Source organism: Erinaceus europaeus, chromosome 6, assembly GCF_950295315.1.
Source record: "Erinaceus europaeus chromosome 6, mEriEur2.1, whole genome shotgun sequence".
In the NCBI taxonomy this organism is placed as follows: domain Eukaryota; kingdom Metazoa; phylum Chordata; class Mammalia; order Eulipotyphla; family Erinaceidae; genus Erinaceus; species Erinaceus europaeus.
Window position 1 is genome coordinate 2948846 of NC_080167.1, and position 15699 is coordinate 2964544.

The window sequence follows — 15699 nt, forward strand, 5'->3', positions numbered from 1 at the left end:
AGGGAGGGAGAGGGCTGCGGAGATAGCATAATAGTTATGCAAAGAGTCCAAAGGCCCTAGGTTCAGTCCTCGGCACCACCATAAGGCAGAGCTGAGCAGTGCTCTGGTAAAAGAGAACGAGAGAGAGAGAGAGAGAGAGAGAGAAGGAAGAGACAGAGAGATGCCTGCAGTCCTGCTTCACCACTCATGAAACCTCCCCCCTGCAGGTGGAGACCGGGGACTTGAACCTGGGTCCTTGCGCACTGTAATGTGTGCTGTGTGCGCTTAACCAGGTGCGCTACCTGGCTCCACTATTTTAATATTTCATTATCTTTATTTATTTATTGAACAGAGAGAGCCAGTATAGGGGGAGAGAGCATAATGGTTATGTAAAGAGAGTCTCATGCCTGAGGTTCTGAGGTCCTAGGTTCAATTCTTCCACCCCACCATAAACCAGAGCTGAGCAGTGCTCTGTAAAAAGAGAGAGAGAGGGAGTCGGGCTGTAGCGCAGTGGGTTAAGCGCAGGTGGCACAAAGCACAAGGACCGGCATAAGGATCCTGGTTCAAGCCCCCGGTTCCCCACCTGCAGGGGAGTCGCTTCACAGGCGGTGAAGCAGGTCTGCAAGTGTCTATCTTTCTCTCCTCCTCTCTGTCTTCCCCTCCTCTCTCCATTTCTCTCTGTCCTATCCAACAACAATAATAACTACAACAATAAAACAACAAGGGCAACAAAAGGGAATAATAAAATAAATTTAAAAAAAAAGAGAGATAAGAGAGCGCCAGATATGGAGAGGGAAGGGGGTGATAGAGGCAGAGAGACAGAGAGACACCTGCAACAAGAGAGAAATAGGCAACACTGCTTCACCACTTGCAAAACTTTCCCTGCTGCAGGTGAAGACCAGCAGCTCAAAGCGAGTTCTTGCATATAGTAACAGTGCACTCTGCCACGTGCTCTACCACTCGGCCTCTACTTTCTTTCTTTTTTTTTTTTTAATTTCTTTATTGGGGAATTAATGTTTTACATTCAACAGTAAATACAGTAGAATGTGCATGCATACCATTCCCGTTTCCCATATAACAATACAACCCCCACCAGGTCCTCTGTCATCCTTCTTGGACCTGTATTCTCCCCCCTCACCCATCCCACCCCAGAGTCTTTTACTCTGGTGTGATACGCCAATGGCAATTCCATTTCAGGTTCTACTTGTGTTTTTTTTTTTTTTTTTCTTTCTGATCCTGTTTTTCAACTTCTGCCTGAGAGTGAGATCATCCCATATTCATCCTTCTGTTTCTGACTTATTTCACTTAACATGCATTTTTCAAGGTCCATCCAAGATCGGCTGAAAACAGTGAAGTCACCAATTTTTACGGCTGAGTAGTATTCATACCATTGTGTATCTAGACCACAACTTGCTCAGCCACTCATCTGTTGTTGGACACCTGGGTTGCTTCCAGTTTTTGGCTATTGCTGCCAAGAACATACGTGTACACAGATCTTTTTGGATGGGTGTGTTAGGTTCCTTAGGATATATCCCCAGGAGAGGAATTGCAGGATCATAGGGTAGGTCCATTTCTAGCCTTCTGAGAGTTCTCCAGACTGTTCTCCACAGAGGTTGGACCCATTGACATTCCCACCAGCAGTGCAGGAGGGTTCCTTTGACCCCACACCCTCTCCAGCATTTGCTGCTGTTACTTTTTCTGATGTATGACATTCTCACAGGAGTGAAGTGGTATCTCATTGTTGTCTTTATTTGCATTTCTCTGACAATCAGAGACTTGGAGCATTTTTTCATGTGTTTCTCGGCCTTTTGGATCTCTTTTTTTTTTTTTTTTCTTCCCTCCAGGGTCATTGCTGGGCTCGGTGCCGGCACCATGAATCCACCGCTCCTGGAGGCCATTTTTTCTTCCTTTTGTTGCCCTTGCTGTTGTAGCCTCGTTGTGGTTATTATTATTGCCATTGTTGATGCTATTCGTTGTTGGATAGGACAGAGAGAAATGGAGAGAGGAGGGGAAGACAGAGAGGGAGAGAGAAAGACAGACACCTGCAGACCTGCTTCACCGCCTGTGAAGCGACTCCCCTGCAGGTGGGGAGCCGGGGGCTCAAACTGGAATCCTTACGCCAGTCCTTGCCTTTGCGCCACATGCGCTTAACCCACTGTGCCACTGCCCGACCCCCTTGGATCTCTTCTGTGGTGAATATTCTGTCCATGTCCTCCCCCAATTTTTGGATGGGATTATTTGTTGTCTTGTTGAGTCTGGCAAGCTCTTTATATATGTTGGTTATTTAACTCTTGTCTGATGTATGGCATGTAAAGATCTTCTCCCATTCTGTGAAGGGACTCTTGGTTTGGGTAGTGGTTTCTTTTGCTGTGAAGAAGCTTTTTAATTTGATGTAGTCCCATAGGTTTATACTTGCCTTAGTCTTCTTTGTAATTGGATTCTTTTCATTGAAGATGTCTTTAAAATGTATGCGGAAAAGAGTTCTGCCAATATTTTCCTCTAAGTATCTGATAGTTTGTGGTCTAACATCCAAGTCCTTGATCCACTTGGAATTTACTTTTGTATTTGGTGAAATACAGTGGTTCAGTTTCATTCTTCTGCATGTTTCAACCCATTGTTTCCAACACCATTTGTTGAAGAGACTCTGCTTTCCCCATTTAATAATCTGGGCCCCTTTGTCAAAGATGAGATGTCCATAGGTGTGGGGGGCCTCTACTTTCTTATTACTTTGTTTGTTTTTACCAGAGCACTGTTCAGCTCAGGCTTATGGTGGTGCAGGGGAGTGAACCTGGGACTTTGGAGCCTCAGACATGAGAGTCTGTTTGCATAACATTATGCTATGTACCCTCTGCCCTTATTTTGTTATATTTTAATGAGAGAGATACAGATGAAATGGTACAGAAAGAGACAGAGACCAGGGCACTGCTCAGCTTTGGATGATGGTGGTACTGGGGACTGAACCTGTGACTTCAGAGCCTTATGCATGAAGGTCACTTGCATAACCATTTTGCCATCTCCTCAGCCCCCCAAGTTCTGTCACTCTATTGTTCATCCTTCTCATCAGGAACACACAAATATAGCAGTGCCTATCTTCAGAGGGTTGATGGAAGAAGAAAAGTTTAAGTATTCGAAACCCTTAAAACACCGCTTTTCATAGGTAGCACACATAGTAGCTATACATAGTACCCTCCCTGACGTGATTTGCCAGTTTCATAATCATTGTTTATTATTTATTATTATCATTATTTAAAAAATATTTATTCCCTTTTGTTGCCCTTGTTTTTTATTGTTGTAGTTATGATTGTTGTCGTCTTTGTTGGCTAGGACAGAGAGAAATGGAGAGAGGAGGGGAAGACAGAGAGGGGGAGAGAAAGACAGACACTTGCAGACCTGCTTTACCACCTATGAAGCGACTCCCCTGCAGGTGGGGAGTTGGGGCTCGAATCAGAATCTTAATGCCTGTCCTTGCGTTTTGTGCCATGTGCGCTTAACCTGCTGCGCTACCGCCCGATTCCATATTTATTTATTTATTTATTTATTTTGCCTCCAGGGTTATTGCTGGGCTCAGTGCCTGCACTATGAATCCATTTCTCCTGGAGGCCATTTTTCACCCCTTTTTGTTGCCCTTGTTGTTGTAGCCTTGTTGTGGTTATAATTGTTATTATTGATGTCCTTCGTTTTGTTGGACAGGACAGAGAGAAATGGAGAGAGGAGGGGAAGACAGAGTGGGGGAGAGAAAGACAGACACCTGCAGATCTGCTTCACTGCCTGTGAAGCGACTCCCCTGCATGTGGGGAGCCTGGGGCTCAAGCCGGGATCCTCACGCCGGTCCCTGCGCTTTCTGCCACATGCTCTTAACCCGCTGTGCTACCGCCAACCCCCTATACATGCTTCTTATCTGTGGCCTTGGTATGGGCAGAGAAGGGGAGGCCTAGTGCCTGGTATGTATCAGTCTGGAGATAGCTGGATTCCTCCCTAGTCATCTTTTACCTTTTAGCATATTAGCTTAGGAATGTGGAGGGAGGAGTCGGGCGGTAGCACAGCAGTTGAAGCGCAGGTGGTGCAAAGCACAAGGACTGGCTAAGGATCCCGGTTCGAGCCCCCGGCTCTCCACCTGCAGGGGCTCAGTGCCTAAACTATAAATCCACTGCTCCTGGCGGTCATCTTTTCCTACTTTGTTGCTGTTGTTGTTATTGTTATTGCTGCTGTCATTGTTGATGGCTAGGACAGAGTAAAATGGGGAGAGAAGGTAAGAAAAACAGGGAGAGAAAGATAGACACCTGCAGACACCTGCAGACCTGCCTCACTGCTTGTGAAACGACTCCCCTGCAGGTGGAGAGCTGGGGGCTCGAACCGGGATCTTTATGCAGGCCATTGTGTTTTGTGCTACCTGCACTTAACCCGCTGCGCTGCCGCCCGACTCCCTTTTTTTCATATTTATTTATTAACGAGACAGTGGCCGAGAGCACAAGAGTGAGTCACCACATCCCCTGGCATATGCCATGCTGGGGACTGAACCGGAAACCTCATGCTTCAGTGTCCAAAGTCCCCTCCACTGTGCCATCTCCCAGGACAATCTGCTGCATCTCTTGAAGCCTGTCCAACCGCCTTACCAAGCTACATGTTAGCGAGCAAAATCAAACCACCATCCACTGCAAGGAAGCAAAAGATGTTTATTCACGAATTCGAATCCGGTCCGAGAGGTGACTGACAGCAGTCCACCAGTTCGACCCCGAACAAGGCTCAAACCACACAATTTATAGGATTTCTGAATACACTCAGGGAGGGGGAATGCATCACCTTATCAATCTATATCCAATAACATGCTATAGAAAACGCAGAATCCAATCATTTCAAACCTAGCAAGAAGCGGGATCCACTCAAAGCAAAGCGCGGGCTGATTTCAAACATTGCAAAACCACACAACCAATAAAACCTAGCCAGGGTAGGGTCATCACATCCTCCCGCCATCAGCTGCAGCCTTCTGGTAAACAGCTTCCAGTGCAAAGGTCCTGATAAGCCTTGCCTGTATGCGGGGTCTTGGTAAACAACTAGTGGCTTACTGATTAGGTCCTGTTTTTCAAGGGGAAAGGGTAAGGAATTTTCCATCTTACACTCAAAGCCCCTCACAATTTCTCCCTAGATTCATTGATTGTGTCTGTCTGTCTCTTTCTCTCCTCTTTCTCTTATTATTTAACAAAGAATTAAGGGAAAGATTTATTTATTGGGGCCAGGTGGTGGCGGACCTGATTGAAGACACATGTTACAATGCGCAAGGACCCAGGTTTGAGCACCCGGTCCCCACCTACAGGGGGAAAACTTTGTGAGTGGTGAAGCCGGCTACAGGTGTCCCTCTGTTTCTCTCCTTTCCTTGCTCTCTCTCTCTCTCTCTCTCTCTCTCTCTCTTTCCCTTCTCTCTCGATTTCTGGCTGTCTCTATCCAACAAGTAAATAAAGATAATTTTTAAAAGATTTATTTACTTAATGACACTAGAATGAGTGAACAAATAACCAACTTAAAGAGAGACAGAGGGAGTCGCCGGTAGCGCAGCAGGTTAAGCGCATGTGGCGTGAAGTGCAACGACCGGTGTAAGGATACGGGTTCGATCCCTGGCTCCCCACCTGTAGGGGGGTCGATTCACAAGTGGTAAAGCAGGTCTGCAGGTGTCTGTCTTTCCCTCCCCCTCTCTGTCTTCCCCTCTTCTCTCCATTACTCTCTGTCCTATCCAACAACAATGACATCAACAACAATAATAACTACAAGGGCAACAAAAGGGAAAATAAATAATAATAAAAAAATTAAAGTAAAAAAGAGACACAGATATGAACAGATGAAGAGAGCATTGTAGTTACTATGCAAAGAGACACTCGTACTCGAGGTTCCAAAGTCCTAGTTTCAACCCCCCTCTCCCCACCACTGCCATCAGCCAAAGCTAAGTAGTGCTCTGGTAGAATGATAATAATAGTAGAGACAGACACACAGAGAGCATCACCCTGGCGTTTGTGGTGCTGGAAAAGGAATTCTGTGCCACAACACATGTAAGTCCTGTACACCACTGAGCCGCCTCCTTGGTTGCAGGATTTTCTTCAACTTTCCACTGAAAATCTAATTCTCTCTCTAGTAAAATGTGAAATTTGTCTGCATTGTCCGCTTCCCTAGTAAGGACTGCCACCTCTACATTCAGACAGAGCTTTCTATCTTGCCTTAAGAGTTAGCATGCCTATCCCCATCAAGATCCCAAGCACATTTTTTAGGAGAATAGAAAAAATGCTACAAATGTTTATCTGGAACCAGAAAAGACCTAGAATTGCCAAAACAATCTTGAGAAAAAAGAACAGAACTGGAGGCATCACACTCCCAGATCTCAAACTGTATTATAGGGCCATTGTCATCAAAACTGCTTGGTACTGGAACATGAACAGACACACTGACCAGTGGAATAGAATTGAGAGCCCAGAAATGAGGCCCCACACCTATGGACATCTAATCTTTGACAAAGGGGCCCAGACTATTACATGGGGAAAGCAGAGTCTCTTCAACAAATGGTGTTGGAAACAATGGGTCGAAACATGCAGAAGAATGAAACTGGATCACTGTATTTCACCAAATACAAAAGTAAATTCCAAGTGGATCAAGGACTTGGATGTTAGACCAGAAACTATCAGATACTTAGAGGAAAATATTGGCAGAACTTTTTTCCGCATAAATTTTAAAGACATTTTCAATGAAACGAATCCAATTACAAGGAAGACTAAGGCAAGTATAAACCTATAGGACTACATCAAATTAAAAAGCTTCTTCACAGCAAAAGAAACCACTACCCAAACCAAGAGACCCCTCACAGAATGGGAGAAGATCTTTACATGCCATACATCAGATAAGAGTTTAATAACCAACATATATAAAGAGCTTGCCAGACTCAACAACAAGACAACAAATAACCCCATCCAAAAATGGGGGGAGGACATGGACAAAATATTCACCACAGAAGAGATCCAAAAGGCCGAGAAACACATGAAAAAATGCTCCAAGTCTCTGATTGTCAGAGAAATGCAAATAAAGACAACAATGAGATATCACTTCACTCCTGTGAGAATGTCATACATCAGAAAAAGTAACAGCAGCAAATGCTGGAGAGGGTGTGGGGTCAAAGGAACCCTCCTGCACTGCTGGTGGGAATGTCAATGGGTCCAACCTCTGTGGAGAACAGTCTAGAGAACTCTCAGAAGGCTAGAAATGGACCTACCCTATGACCCTGCAATTCCCCTCCTGGGGATAGATCCTAAGGAACCCAACACATCCATCCAAAAAGATCTGTGTACACATATGTTCTTGGCAGCACAATTTGTAATAGCCAAAAGCTGGAAGCAACCCAGGTGTCCAACAACAGATGAGTGGCTGAGCAAGTTGTGGTATATATACACAATGGAATACTACTCAGCTGTAAAAAATGGTGACTTCATTGTTTTCAGCCGATCTTGGATGGACCTTGAAAAAATCATGTTGAGTGAAATAAGTCAGAAACAGACAGATGAATATGGGATGATCTCACTCTCAGGCCGAAGTTGAAAAACAAGATTAGAAAAGAAAACACAAGTCGAACCTGAAATGGAATTGGAGTATTACACCAAAGTAAAAGACTCTGCGGTGGGTGGGTGGTTGGGGAGAATACAGGTCCATGAAAGATGATGAATGACATAGTGGGGGTTGTATTGTTAAATGGGAATCTGGGGAATGTTATGTATGTACAAACTATTGTATTTACTGTTGAATGTAAAACATTAATTCCCCAATAAAGAAATAAATTATTAAAAAAAAAAAGAGTTAGCATGCCTGCACTGCACTTCTTCTTCTAGCGTTTGCCCTTCTTCCGTAGCCAGTCAACAGCGTCAGGTTGAGCCTGATGTAAAGTTTCGAGACCTCCTTTGAATCTGGAGAGGTGGCAGTCGTTGACTATGTGGGTCATAGTCTGTCTGTAGCCGCAGGGGCAGTTTGGGTTGTCTCTGGCTCCCCAGCGATGGAACTATGCCTGCACTAAGAATCCACTACTCTTGGAAGCCTTTTTTTGAAACCATTTTTTACTTTTTTTTTTAATTGGATAGGACAGAGAGACATTGAGAGGGGAGGAGGAGCCAGAGAGAGAGAAAAACAGACACCTGCAGACCTGCTTCACCTCTTGTGAGGCGACCCTCCCGCAGGTGGGGAACTGGAGGCTCAAAATCGGATCTTTGGGCCACCGCCTGGCCCCCCCAGCCCCTTCTAGTCTGTCAGATGTTTGCAATACTTTGAGCCAGAAGAAAGCAGATACTTGAGGGGGTCGAGCGTTAGTGCAGCGGGTTAAGCGCATGCATGGAGCGAAACGCAAGGACCGGCGGAGTAAGGATCCCGGATCGAGCCCCCCCGACTCCCCACCCACAGGGGAGTCACTTCACAGGCTGTGAAGCAGGTCTGCAGGTGTCTGTCTTTCTCTCCCCCTCTCTGTCTTCCCCTCCTCTCTCCATTTCTCTCTGCCCTATCCAACAATGACGACATCAATGACAACAACCATAAACAATAAAAAAAACCCAAGAGCAAAAAGGGAAAATAAATAAAAATAATAAAAATAAAAAAGAATCCAATACTTTATCCACTGTGCCACCTCCCAGACCACCATACAATTTTCCTTATATTAGTTCTTTTCTTTTTTTTTTTTTTTTAATATTTATTCCCTTTTGTTGGCCTTGTTTTATTGTTGTAGTTATTGTTGATGTCATTATTGTTGTTGCTGGGACTCAGTATTGGCACTATGAACCCACCACTCCAGGTGGCCACTTTCTCCTTTTTTTTTCCCCCCTATTATACTTAATATGACAGAGAGAAATTGAGAGGGGAGTGGGAAGTAGAAGGAAAGAAAAACAGATGCCTGCAGACCTGCCTCACTGCTTGTGAAGCTTCCCCCAAGCAGTAGAGAGCAGAGGCTCGAACCTGGGTCCTTGTGCATGTGTGCACTCGGCTCGGTGCACCACTGCACAGCACCTCTGGGATCACTTTTTCAGACTGACGCAAACAGAGACAAAGAGGCAGCGAGAACCAGTGAGAGAACACAGCACTGAACCTTCCTCCAGTGAGGTGGGATCCAGGCTTGAACTTGGGTCACACACAAGGCAAAGTAGGGTACAATCCACATGAGCTATTTTTCTGTTCCAAAAGGAAGTTTCTCTTCTCTTTCTTCTTCTTTTTATTTTTCCCTCCAGGGTTATCCCTGGGGCTCAGTGCCTGCACTATGAACCACTGCTCCTGGTGGCCATTTATTTATTTTTTAAAGTTTGCTGTGCACCTTGATGTAGGGCTTTTTTTTTAAAAAAAAAGATTTTATTTATTTGAAAAAAAAAGATTTTATTTATTTTATTAATGAGAAAGATAGGAGGAGAGAAAGGGCCAGACATCATTCTGGTACACGTGCTGCCGGGGATTGAACTCAGGCCCTCATGCTTGAGAGTCTAGTTCCTTAACCACTGCGCCACCTCCCGGACCACAGGTGGCCATTTTTTTAATTGGATAGGACAGAGAGAAATTGAGAGAGGGAGATAGGGAGAAAGACAGACACAGACTTGTTTCACCTCCAGTGAAGCATCTCCCCCGCCCCCGCAGGTGGGGAGCCAGGGGCTCAAACCCGGGCCCTTGTACAGGTCCTTGCGCTTATTATTATTATTATTTAAAGATTTTACTTATGAGAAAGATAGGAGGAGAGAGAAAGAACCAGACATCACTCTGGCACATGTGCTGCCGGGGATCGAATTCGGGACCTCATGTTTGAGAGTCCAAAGCTTTACCACTGTGCCACCTCCCAGACCACAAAGCTTAGTATTATGTGTGCTTAACTGCATGTGCCACTACCTGACTCCCAAGGAATTTTTTTTTTTTTTTTTTACCAGAGCACTGCTCAGCTCTGGTTTATGGTGGTGCAGGGGAGTGAACCTGGGACTGTGGAGCCTCAGGCATGAGAGTCTCTTTGCATAACCATTATGCTGTCTACCCTCCATACCCCAAGGAAGTTTCTCTTAAGCGCTTGATGTGTGTATATGCTAGGTATTAAGCCCAAGATTTCGTATCTGGAAGCTTTGGTGGTATCGTGGTGAACACGGCTACTTTCCAACACGTCATATCTGAGAAGTATGTGCTTTACCACCGAGCTACATCCCAATCTCACTCTTTGAAATTATAGATTTCTATTCTTTTGGAACAATACCGAGTAAATTAGCATGGCCCCTGGGCAAGGATGACACATAAATTCATGAAGGGTTCTATTAAAAAAAAACAAAAACAGTTAAGCAGCAAAAGTACTCTATAAAAAAATTTCCCAAGTGCAGGTGGTGCAAAGTGCAAGGACCAGATTAAGGGTCCCGGTTTGAGCACCCTGGTTCCCCACCAGCAGGGGAGTCGCTTCACAGGTGAAGCAGGTCTGCAGGTGTCTGTCTTTCTCTCCTCCTCTCTGTCTTCCCCTCCTCTCTCCATTTCTCTCTGTCCTATCCAACAACGACGACATCAATAACAGCAACAGGAACTACAACAATAAAAAGCAAGGGCAACAAAAGGGAACAAATAAATTAAAAAATATTTTTTCTCCCAACTGCAGGGGGAAAGCTTCACAAGTGGTAAAACAGGGCTGCAGGTCTTTCTCTCCCTGTTAATTTCCCTGCAGGTCATCTCCTCCCCTGTTAATTTCTCTCTGTCTCTGTCCAATAATAAATAAAGTAAAATATTTAAAGATTTTAATTTTTATTATCATTTATTTTTTTTAATAATTTTTTTTCTTTTAAAAAAAAATTTTTATTTATTCCCTTTTGTTGCCCTTGTTGTTTTATTGTTGTAGTTAATGGAGAGAGGAGGGGAAGACAGAGAGGGGGAGAGAAAGACAGACACCTGCAGACCTGCTTCACCGCCTGTGAAGCGACTCCCCTGCAGGTGGGGAGCCAGGGCTCAAACCGGGAATCTTATGCCGGTCCTTGTGCTTTGCGCCACCTGCACTTAACCCGCTGCGCTACAGCCCGACTCCCTATCATTTATTTTTAACCAGAGCACTGCTCAGCTCTGGCTTTATGATAGTATGGAGGACTGAACCTGGGACTAGGGAGCCTCACGCATCAGAATATATTTTTTTATTTTTTTGAGAGATGCATAGAGAGACACAGAGTGAGAAACCCCAGACTACTGCTCAGTTCTGGTTTATGGTGGTGGGGGGATTGAACCTGGGACTTAAGAGCCTCAGGCATGACAGTCTGTTTTGCATAACCATTATGCTGTCTCCTCCACCCTTTTTTTTTTTTTTTAAAACCAGAGCAGTGCTTAGCTCTGGCTTATGGCAGTGTGTGGGATTGAACCTGGGACTTGAGAGCCTCAGGCATGAAAGTCTCTTTGCATAACCATTATGCTATACCCCCACTTTTTAAAAAAATATTTTATTTTTTGCCTCCAGAGTTATGGCTGGGGCTTGGTACCTGCTCTAAGAATCCATTGCTCCTGGAGGCTATCTTTTTACATTTGTTGATGTTGGACAGGACAGAGAGAAATTGAGAAAGGAGGGGAAGACAGAGAGGGGGAGGGAAAAAGATAAGACACCTGCAGACCTGCTTCACTGCCTTCAAAGTAACTTCCCTGCAGATGGGGAGCTGGGGGCTCAAACCAGGATCCTTGCACTTCGCACCATGTGTGCTTAACCCGGTGTGTTACTGCCCAGTCCCTTATATACTTTCTAGATTTTTGTTTATTTGTTCACTTATTTTGGAGAGAGACAGATAGAAATTGAGAGGGAAAGGGCCAGATGGAGAGGGAGTGACTGTGCCCACAGTGGATAAAGCATTCACTCAAGCATGAAGCCCAGAGTTCAATCCTGGGCAGTGCATGTACCAGAGTGGTCTGCTTCTTTCTTTAGCTTTCTCATTAATAAATAAAATCTTTTAAGAAAGAGAGAGAGACCCAGCGCGTGCGGGAGAGACACCTACAGGACTGCTTCACAGTTCATGAAGCTTGCCCCCTGCCAGTAGGGACCAGGCCTTCACCCCAGGTCCTTGTGCATTGTAATGGGTGCACTCAACCAAGTGTGCTACCCCTGTATGTATGTATGTATGTGTGTATATATATACACACACACTTTGCTAACTACAAAAAAGTGAGATTTCTGGATTGAGAAGTCTAGTTAAATCTGAAATTTAGATTAGCAATAGAAAAAAATTATGGGGCCAGGTGGTGGCGCATCTGGTTGAGCGCATATGTTACAGTGCACAAGGACCCAGGTTCGAGCCCCTGGTCCCCACTTGCAGGGGGAAAGCTTCACAAGTGGTGAAGCAGTGCTGCAGGTGTTTGTCTCTCTCCCTTTTTTTTTTTTTTTCCCCTCCAGGGTTATTACTGGGCTTGGTGCCTGCACCATGAATCCACCGCTCCTAGAGGCCATTTTTTCCCCCTTTTGTTGCCCTTGTTGTTGTAGCCTCGTTGTGGTTATTATTATTGGCATTGTTGATGTTGTTCGTTGTTGGATAGGACAGAGAGAAATGGAGAGAGGAGGGGAAGACAGAGAGGGGGAGAGAAAGATAGACCTGCTTCACTGCCTGTGAAGAGACTCCCCTGCAGGTGGGGAGCCGGGGGCTCGAACCGGGATCCTTACGCCGGTCCTTGCGCTTTGTGCCACGTTCACTTAACCCGCTATGCCACCACCCGACCCCCCTCTCCCTCTCTATTATCCCCATTCCCCCTCAATTTCTGACTTTCTCTATCCAACAAATAAAGAAAAAAAAGTTAAAAAAAAAAAACAGGAAAAATTGCAAGAGGAGAAAACAAGTACACAAAGACCACGGCACGGCGACACAGAGGCCGGGGCTCAGAAATATGGCATTTTCCTTGTTCTCCTCCCTCCTGAGTCAGGGATGGCTTTCTGGGTGCCCTGCCAGAGCTTGCCAGTGAATGGCCACAGGTCAGGGAAAGTTTCTCTGAAGTTCCTCCAAAGATGTTATTTGAGGCAATGTTCACCTGATTTCTCTTTGTGGTTCAGACTGTTTTGGTCCTGGTCATTGTTGTGAAGGAATGAAGATTGTCAAGGAAGTATTTCAAACATTCCTTTCATCTCTCCATTTGCAGAAAACAGTCAGTTTGGATCAAGACTTTTGCTTGCCTTGTAATTACTGAAGCGGCTCCCTGTGTGTTTCAAACAAGTAATTCTTTTTCCTTGTTTTTTGTAGGGTCCTAGAGATGGTCCAGATCATTGCAAGTGCTACGAAGCCACATAAATTAAAGCTGCTGTGCTTAATTTTTCTTTGTAAAGGATTTGTTTATTTATAATTTATTTCTGTGCCATTAAACCACATGCATGTACATTTTTTTTTTTTTGCCTCCAGGGTTATCCGTGGGGCTCAGTGCCTGCACTACCAGCGTAAGGATCCTGGTTCGAGCCCCCGGCTCCTCACTTACAGGGGAGTCACTTCACAGGCGGTGAAGCAGGTCTGCAGGTGTCTGTCTCTCTCCCCGTCTTCCCCTCCTCTCTCCATTTCTCTCTGTCCTATCCAACAATGACGACATCAATAACAACAGTAATAGCTACAACAATAAAACAACAAGGGCAACAGAAGGGAATAAATTAAAAAAATAAAAATTTATTAGATATAGAGAGAAACTGAGAAAGCAGGGGAGGTAGAGAGGAAGCCAGAGACGCCTTCAGCCCCACTTCACCACTCATGAAGCTCTGGCCCTGCACAACAGACTTCTTTTTTTTTTTTTTAAATCGGATACTATTTTATTGTCATTAGAAAAATATCTACACAAAATTTTGGTCCATTTTCTTCACCTTTTACCTCTTACTATCCAAACTTCAACACTTGAGTCACCTATCTGAATTAAGAACTAAGTATTTCAATTCAGTACGTCAGTAGGATTTAACTGAATCAAGTGTGCTTTTTATTCTTTTTCATAAGTAGTAACTTATTATCCTTGTGTTCTTCCCCCTTAACTCTTATTCTGGCAATGGCATTTGAATGCTTCTTTTTCACAGTCAGTAATATGAGTGTGCTTAGGTTTAATTTAAAGCAATGGTAACTGTATTCATCATCTAACCTTCAATTAGTATTCATTTATCCACACTAATAGTATGTCTATACTAACATCATAGTTTAGATTTTTTTTCAACATCAATTATAAAAATTAAGATGTGAGGGAGTCGGGCGGTGGCGCAGCGGGTTAAGCGCACGTGGCGCAAAGCGCAGGGACCGGCGTCAGGATCCCGGTTGGAGCCCCTGGCTCCCCACCTGCAGGGAGTCGCTTCACGGGCGGTGAAGCAGGTCTGCAGGTGTCTGTCTTTCTCTCCCCTCTCTCTCTGTCTTCCCCTCCTCTCTCCATTTCTCTCTGTCCTATCCAACAACAAAGCAACATCAACAATGACAATAATAACCGCAATGAAGCTGCAACAACTAGGGCAACAAAAAGGGGGAAAAATGGCCTCCAGGAGCGGTGGATTCATGGTGCAGGCACCGAGCCCAGCAATAACCCTGGAGGAAAAAAAAAAAAATTAAGATGTGAATCTGAGAGTATTATTAAAATTCCCCACTAAAGGACACTGGGCACACTAAGTCACATCGATGTGAAAGGTCCTTGAATAGCAATGGATTCAGTCTCAACACGGCTTCCTTTGGGCAAAGCAGCAACCTGGGATGCATCTCTAGCAGGAAAATAATCCTTGAAATACTGCTTGTAGATTTCATTGACAGTATCGAAGTCATTTATGTCAGCCAGCAAAACAGTTGTTTTCACCACATTAGAAAAGTCACAGTCTGCTGCTTTCAGAATTTCACCCATGTTTTTAAGAGCTTGTTTGGTCTCTGCTGTCACCCCTCCTGGCACAAGCTGTCCACTTGAGGGGTCCATACCGACTTGTCCCCAAACATAAACTGTCTTGCCGACCAACACAGCTTGAGGGAGATATAATGGTTGTACAAAAGACTTTCATGCCTGAGGCCCAGAAGTTCCAGGTCCAATTCTCTACATCACCATACGCCAGAGCTGAGCAGTGGTTTCAAAAAAAATAAAAAGCTGTAGGGACCAATGGCAGCTGGGGCTTTCATGGTGTTGATCACTCTTCTGACCAGCGACGACATAGTTCACGCCTTTTTTTTTTTTTTTTTTCCCAGCAGCCTCTGGGAAAGCAGAACTGCACTCGAGCGCGGCTCGCACTTCCGCACAACAGACTCTTATACCCCAGGTTCAATTCTGGAACTATTGTCAACTAGAGCTGAGCAGTGTTTTGATAGGAAAACAAAACTGCTTATAAAGGTGAATTCACAAGTTCAAAGCCCTAGCTCTGCCAACAAAAATAAAGTCCCACCCGACAAGGTGGAGCTGAAAAAGTGGCTAGTGTGTAAAGTCAGATTAATTCTTGTTAACACTGTCTGCATTTCCAAATGTTAACGCTGCTCTGCTAGCCAACTAAACATGTTTACTAAACAGAATGCCCTGAAGGCCACAGGAGCTATCTACCGGTGAAGGCTGTGCCCTTTCATGGGAAGCTGGCAAACAAGGCCAGGGCCAAATGAGCCCACTGCCTGGTTCATAAACAAAGCGCTTGGGGGGAGTCGGGCGGTGGCGCAATGGGTTAAGCGCACGTGGCACGAAGCGAAGGGACCGGCGTAAGGATCCCGGTTCAAGCTCCCAGCTCCCCACCTGCAGGGGAGTCGCTTCACACGTGGTGAAGCAGGTCTGCAG

At 45.0% G+C, this 15699-nt stretch overlaps 1 non-coding gene across 1 annotated transcript; it reads left to right on the forward strand.

Moving 5' to 3' along the window:
* The first annotated feature begins 10168 nt into the window (after positions 1 to 10168).
* Positions 10169 to 10272, forward strand: LOC132539150 (U6 spliceosomal RNA). The gene has a single exon (XR_009550455.1). It is a non-coding gene; the product is annotated as a U6 spliceosomal RNA (small nuclear RNA).
* The last annotated feature ends 5427 nt before the right edge of the window (positions 10273 to 15699 follow it).